Consider the following 7,345-nt stretch of genomic DNA (forward strand, 5'->3'; position numbering starts at 1 on the left):
GCTTTTCAAAATGTTTGTAAATCTTATCAGATTATTCACACTGCAGGTATTCCCTATAATCCTCAAGGTCAAGGAATTGTTGAATGAGCTAATGGTTTGCTCAAACACCAAATTTTTAAATTAAAAGGTGGGGAATTAAACCCCTTCTCTCCTGTTAATATTCTTCTCATGTTTTATTTGTACTAAATTTTTAAAGTTTAGATTATAATGAACTTTCCACAGCACAGTGGTTTTGGGGAAAAAAGAGCAAAGAGCTTTTGCCCCAGTTAAGTGGAAGGATCCTTTAACAGTTGATTGGCATGGGCCCGATCCGGTTTTAACATGGGGTCGAGGACATGTTTGGTTTTTTCGCAGGAAGAAAATAAATCCCGCTAGTTGCCTGAGCATTGCGTTAGGATTATGGAGGCTCATTCAGATGACACAAAAGCTGACACATTGGGCTTACATGCTGGATCCCCCGATTGTGCACCCTACAACTTGGGAGGGAGTTGAAGTACTCATCACGTCAATAGATCAGCATACATTACAGCCCCCGATCCCTTCATCCAGCACACCAAGATTTGAGATATCTCAGCTTCACACAGTGGAACTCCTTTTTGCTTTATCACCAGCTCTAAAGGCTCCATTCCAGGCTGTATTATAATGCTATCCGTGACTCACAAAATTTAGATCCCAGACAAAAATCAAATGTGCAATATACAGATGGCATCTTTACCCACTGGGGACCCAGTTCACGCAAATTCTACTCCATCCTATATGATACCCCCGTTGCATTAATTCTTCACAAATAGTAGTATCTACAGGAGAGCCTCATCCAATAAGGTACAGGCATGTACACCCATTTGTTACCAATATTTCTGGAACTAACTCTCAACTAATGGACTGGTCTGGAGCTAATCTTACTAATAAATACAATCTTGGACTGTGGTGGATGAATGGGCATCCTCAACATCATGTTTGGATGCTGATGGCTGCACTCAATAACATAACCTGGCCCAATTAATCCTTTAAAAAATAATTATGAGTTGTGTATCACCACCCTATGTCATTATGTATGGACCGTTTAATATTTCTGTAGGAGCTAATTATTTTAATGTTACCTGCTCTAATTTTTCTTTTACTATTTGCTCATATAGCAGCATAACTTAATCCATACTTATTGTTAGAAAACGATCTTTTGTTATGCTTCCCGTAAATATTTCTGAAACTTGGTATGAAGATTCTGGAATTCAGGTGTTAAGACAATTGAAAGAACTAATGTGCACTTGTCGATTTGTTGGGCTACTTGTAGCTGATGTTTTGGCCTTTATTTCTATAGCTGCCTCCACAGCAGCAGCTGCTGTGGTGCTAACACAAAAAGTACAAACTGCCCATTATCTTAATCAGCTTGCTCATAATACTACACAGGCTCTACATGTTCAAGGCCGGGTTTATGACAAGGTAGAACAAAAACTAGAAGCGTTGTATGAGTTAGTATTATCTTTAGAAGAACAAGTCTGTGCTCTGCAAACTTTACAGCGAGTATGCTGTCATGCCAAGTTTGATTTTATTTGTGTGACCCCTCACATATATAATGAATCAAATTACTCATGGGAAAAAGTTGTATCACATCTCAATGGTATTTGGGACCATAATAACTTATCTTTAGATCTTTTTCAACTCCACAGACAAATAGCCAGATTAAAACAAGCCCTACCTCTGGACTCTAACGTGGCAAAAACTGCTAAAAAAACTATTTAAATAATTTCAATGCTGTATCTGTTCCCTGACTTACGTTAAAGGTTTGGTAATGTCATTGCTTGGCCTGGGAGTGCTTTGCTGGTGGTTTTTCTATGCCTTCCTTGTATTATACGGACACTGCAAAATTCTTTTATGAGTTTAGCCAGCCAGCTACATAAGATCAAGCTCCATATAAATGAATTCTCCCTGAAAGGAACTGCAGCCAGAGAAGGGTAAGAGGGGGTGCCAGTCTGACCAACCTAAGACAGGGCCTTCAGCTTTCTCTGAAGAAGTTCCCGATGATGGGCAAGGCAGACAAGGTGATCCACACAACCTAAGACCGGCGAGTTCACTTCTTTAAACAAAGATCTGGGAGACGTTGGGAGCTGACAGTAAAGTTTAAAGTACTCAACGTCGGGCACGTACAAGAAACTGGCTTACTTAAAAAACACCACGTGCCTGAGATTGCTTTGCTATGTCTGCAGAGTTTGTTTTACTTTCTACCAGTTGACCTTGTCTTGTTTTTACTGCACTCTGTTTTTACTGAAATTTTCCTTGTTTTTCTGGACTATTGTAACCTTATGTTACCTCTTGACTTCTAATAGTATATATTAGGGAAAGTCAAAAATAAACGGTGCTGGTGCTGCAGTCTTGAGCTGCAGACCACCCAACCCCATCTTTTGTCTTATGTCTATATTTTTCCATATCCTCGCCCCCTAATTCAGGATTCCCTTTCATTGTCGGCAGGCTCAGGCACTCTGTAAGTAAGAAGCAGAATTAGTGCCATGCTTTCCCTCCAGGCACAGACTGTCCACTTGTTTTCTCTGTGTTCTCTCCTATCTTTGTATATGTTGTCCTTGTCACCCTAACTAAGCAGCCATAAACCACACACCACTTTCTCTCAAGCTCACTTCACCTCAGGAAAACAAGCCTATTTATTATCACTTAGTCAATCATCTACAGATATTTCAGACTGTTTTTTTTTCTATGTGAGGAATCTTACATGACTTCCTTATGGTGCTGTATTTCATCTGGATTATCTCTGTTTGAGTCTTATGGTTAGAGAATTATACATACACTGAGAGGTCTGTACTTTTTTCATCTGCTGTGTGTTTGCAGAATATTAGTTTTCCCTGAATGCATCTATTATATTAGAAGAGAGCTTCCAGCACTGTGATTTCTTCCTTCCTTTCTTCCTTCCTTCCTTCCTTCCTTTCTTCCTTCCTTCCTTCCTTCCTTCTTTCCTTCCTTCCTTCCTTCCTTCCTTCATTTGCATCTCCACCTAACCAAGCCACAGTGGGAAGCAGGTACTAGGCCAACAGATCTCTGAGGAATATAAGAAAAGTATTCTGCATCCCAAGGACTCATGCTAGCAAATGATGTCTCTGTCAAAGAATATGACACAGGAAGATCCTAAGACATTCATTTCCTAAACAAACATGAGCTGGTAGTTCTGGAATTATTCCACCTCAATCCAGAGGAGATTGCAACTCTTGGGTACAGAAGTTATGAATTACAGATTAATGTATCATGTATGAAAAAACCGTCTGCCATTGCTGCTCAGGTCAGCCTTAATGAAGACTGCCCCAGCCTCCCAGGAGCCTTCTGCCCTGGAAACAGAGCTTTTGCCTGGAGATCCTGGCAACGAACCACATAACTCTTCTTTTGCCAGTGTGTTCATATTTCAGGATGGAGAGCTCCCTGCTTAGATCTAGTGTGCTATCACTTGCTAACCCCTGATCCTTTCCCTTTTTATTTTAGTTTATTCTCCAGAAAGAGTCATGCACTTTTCCTCAGGCTGGCTTCCCAAAGATGGACCTATTAAGTAAGGCAGCAAAACCTAGAGCAGAAAATATTGGACAACATTTTTTGAGCTTGGTCAAAGTAATTCTGCAAAGTCAGACAATACGCAAGAAAAAAATAATAGCGAAGACACAGAAAGTCGTTGAGTAAAAAGTCTTAACCCCACCCCTGTAAGAGGAAAGCAACCCCACTCAAGTTCTAAGTCAGGCTGGAACTAGAAGCTCAGATCAATAGAGATCTTGAAAAGGGGACCATCCCTGACATGTGAGTCCACAGCACATACTCACAGGTAGGAATTGGTGGTGGCAAAAATGCCCTTTCCTAGCCACTCACTGGACTTTCACTGCATATATAAACTTAGAAATGCGCTCCCCCTTAAAATCAGACATCGTTGACAGCAGTGCTTTAATCTCCTGCAGGGCAGCAGGCTCTCCTGAGCTGAGAAGTAATTGAAGATTCTTCCTCACACATGTAAAGGGCAATTATCCCTAGCCTCCGGGTCCATAAGCCCCATCCAGCTCCACTTGACCAAATGCAGCCCACACGTGGTGAAATCCTCTCAAGGGAACTATTCTGCCACCACAAGAAGATAGGGAATGGTGGCTGGGTCACAGAAGAGAGAAGATGTCACTTCTCTTTCATAGGAAGAAACATACTCTAAAATCAGCATCTGGCCTGATTCTTCATCACAAGTAAGTTCTGGGCCAAGCCATGCCCTCCACTTGACAACATTGCTGGTGTTTTCACCTGCTGGATAGAAAGAATATTTCCAGGCAATTTTTCTTTTTTTTCTTTTTCTTGTTTTTCCTCCACCTTTCCTAGGCATTGAACTCTGGGCCTGGGCACTGTCCTTAAGCTTTTTGCATTCTACCACTTGAGCTACAGCACCACTCTGGCTTTTCTGTGATTAATTGGAGATAAGAGTCTCATGGACTTTTCTGCCCAGATTGGCTTCAAACCACAATACTCAGATCTCAACCTCCTGAGTAACTAGGATTACAGGCATAAGCCACCAGCACCCCACTCAATTTTTGACCTTTCACAGGATATAGTTTTAAAGGACTCAGTGTGTGGTACAATACCAGGTTCATAGTAGATACACACATACACACAGGCACACACACACACACACACAGATTTAAGTAAGGAAATGAATGGATGAATGAATGAATGATTAAAAACCAGCAAATGAAACAAGAGTTTCTTTCTTGGGGGAAGAGAAGCGATACTTTCTTTGTTTATCATTTAGTAGCTGAATATGAACATCTTCCACAATTTAATTTATGGAGATGATCCAGATGGACAAAAAATAGATCAATATCAAATCTATACAGTTCTTGAAGACTTCAAATCCCTTTAGGAAAATATCTCATATCCCTGATTAACATGTAGAACTTATGAAAGGAAGTATTTCCTAAAGTTCCAGAGTTGTCTTATTTTTCTATCACATTTCTTCTCAATGAACAAATAACCAATACAAAATCTTTATGCCGTATAGCCAATATTTAAAAAATCAGTGCAGTCAGAATTAACAGTGTCCAGCTAACCTGACAGAAGATACAATTTTACTCAAATGAAATTAACCGGGGCAATGTCAAGATGGTACTGGGAATTTGCAGGTGGCTTTCTCAAGCACACTGCCACAGACAAAACCCATTCCTCTCATCACTTTCCTATGGATACCACAAAAATTTCAACTTTTTGTGCTCTTCTAAGGATGTGCTTTTACTAATTTGTCTTAGATTGTTATCAAAACAAAAACCCTCCAACACAAAAGTAAGCACCCTGAAGTGTCTTTGACGACTAGTTTGAGAATAGACTGAGATGTGTCCAAGAGTATCCAAGCTCTGTTATGCAAGGAGAACATCACTGTTCTGGTTGTTACTCTACATCCTAGGTCTTTCAGGTACCAGGGACTACTGGATATTTAAAAAGGTTGAGGTCAAAGTCAGGTCTACGTTGAGTTCTATGTCAAAGACAATGTCAATAGTGAATCAGGCTGGGCGCCGATGGCTCACGCCTACAATCCTAGCTACTCAGGAGGCTGACATCTGAAGGTCACGGTTCATGAGGATCATAGTTCAAAGACAGCCCCGGCAGGAACAGTCCATGAGACTCTTATCTCCATTAAACCACCAGAAAACTGGAAGTGGCACTGTGCTTCAAGTTGTAAAGCACTCACCTTGAGCTGAAGAGTGCAGGGACAGCACCCAGGCCCAGAGTTCAAGCCCCACAGCAGACCAAAAAAAAAAAAATAGTGAACCAGAAAAAGAATTAGAGAACTCTGTTGGTAGTATGAATTCAGCTATCTTGTTTTTATAAGGGCAAATGGACAAGGGTTAAAATTAGCTTTTCTCCTTTTATAATTGAGAGATTATAAGAAATTTTCACTTAGAAGATCCTTAATGCTTACAAGATGAAGCAATGAACTTGTTCAAGAAAATGATTCAAAGGAAATGTTAAACATCATAGAGAAATTTCACCAGCAGCATTTTCCTTTGGGAGTTCGTGTTTACTTTCCATTTTGTTACCTGATGCAAAGTTAGTACAGTGGAAGGAAGCAGTCTGAACCCAGGATAAGTTATCTCATACCATTTCTTCATTCCAACTACATCCTGCATTCAAGTGCCACCTATATTTTACAGTTATGTGTGATGCAGTGATGACGATTTTATCTATCCTCTAATGCTAGAAAGAGGAAATATATCTCCAGTCTTTCAAGCCAGGTACTGGAGGTTCACATATGTAATCCTAGCTACTCAAGAGGCTGGGATCTGAGCATCACAGTTACAAGCTAGCATGAGCAGGAAAGTCTATTAGACTCTTATCTTAAACTAGCCACCAGAAAGCCAGAAAGGGAGTTGTGGCTCATAGTGGTAGAGTGCTAGCCTTGGGCAAAAATTGCTGGAGGACAGCACCCAGGTCCTGAGTTCAAGCCCTACAACTGATGGGAAAAAATGCACCTTTCATCCATCCACCTGTCTATTCAAAGCAGGACAGCAGGATGGAGGTGATGGAAAAGATGAAGTAATCCAGGCTAAAAGGATGATAATAGTAAAGATGTTAAATGCTTAAACTGAGAAGACTAGTAGGACCATGAATTTGAGGTATAATTTTGGAGAAAAGTTCATGTTAAAACTAAACCTAGATAAGTGTCTGTAGTTCTTATAGCATCAAAGACACTTAGTTTAAAGCTCATTTCCTTTTTTGTTGTTCTTTTTCATGGGGCTTGAACTCTGGGCCTGGGCACTGTTCCTGTACTCTTCAGCTCAAGGTGAGCACTCTACCACTTGACCCATAGCACCACTTCTGGTTCTCTAGTGGTTCTCATGGACTTCCTTGCCCTGGCTGGCTTTGAACCGTCATCCTCAGATCTCATCCTCCTGAGTAGCTAGGATTACAGGCGTGAGCCACCTGTGCCCAGGAGCTTATTTCCTTTTTGACTAAACTGTAAGAGCAAAATATATCATCTCTTTTCAAATTCTGAGAATAAACTTCTGGACAGTGAGATCTGAGGGTAAGAGTAGGCCACCTTCCATATACAGCCAGAACAGATTGTATTCAAATATTAGAATCCAATATGACTACTACCAGCAAGTACACACAATAAAATCTAAGCTATGCACATAGTGAAAAGGCACCAGGAAGTCAAAAGGTTAAAAGTGGAGCTGTGGTTTTTAACACACTGCTTCTCTCATTCAGCCGGGCAATTATATACATGATTATAGTGGAATATGTATTAAATGGAGTAAGAACAGCAATAGTTTAAAAGATCAAAGAAATATATATATATATATATATATATATATTTCTGCCTTTGTCT

The sequence above is a fragment of the Dipodomys spectabilis genome, unplaced genomic scaffold (genome assembly GCF_019054845.1).
Source record: "Dipodomys spectabilis isolate Male_0828 unplaced genomic scaffold, ASM1905484v1 ptg000453l, whole genome shotgun sequence".
Lineage (NCBI taxonomy): Eukaryota > Metazoa > Chordata > Mammalia > Rodentia > Heteromyidae > Dipodomys > Dipodomys spectabilis.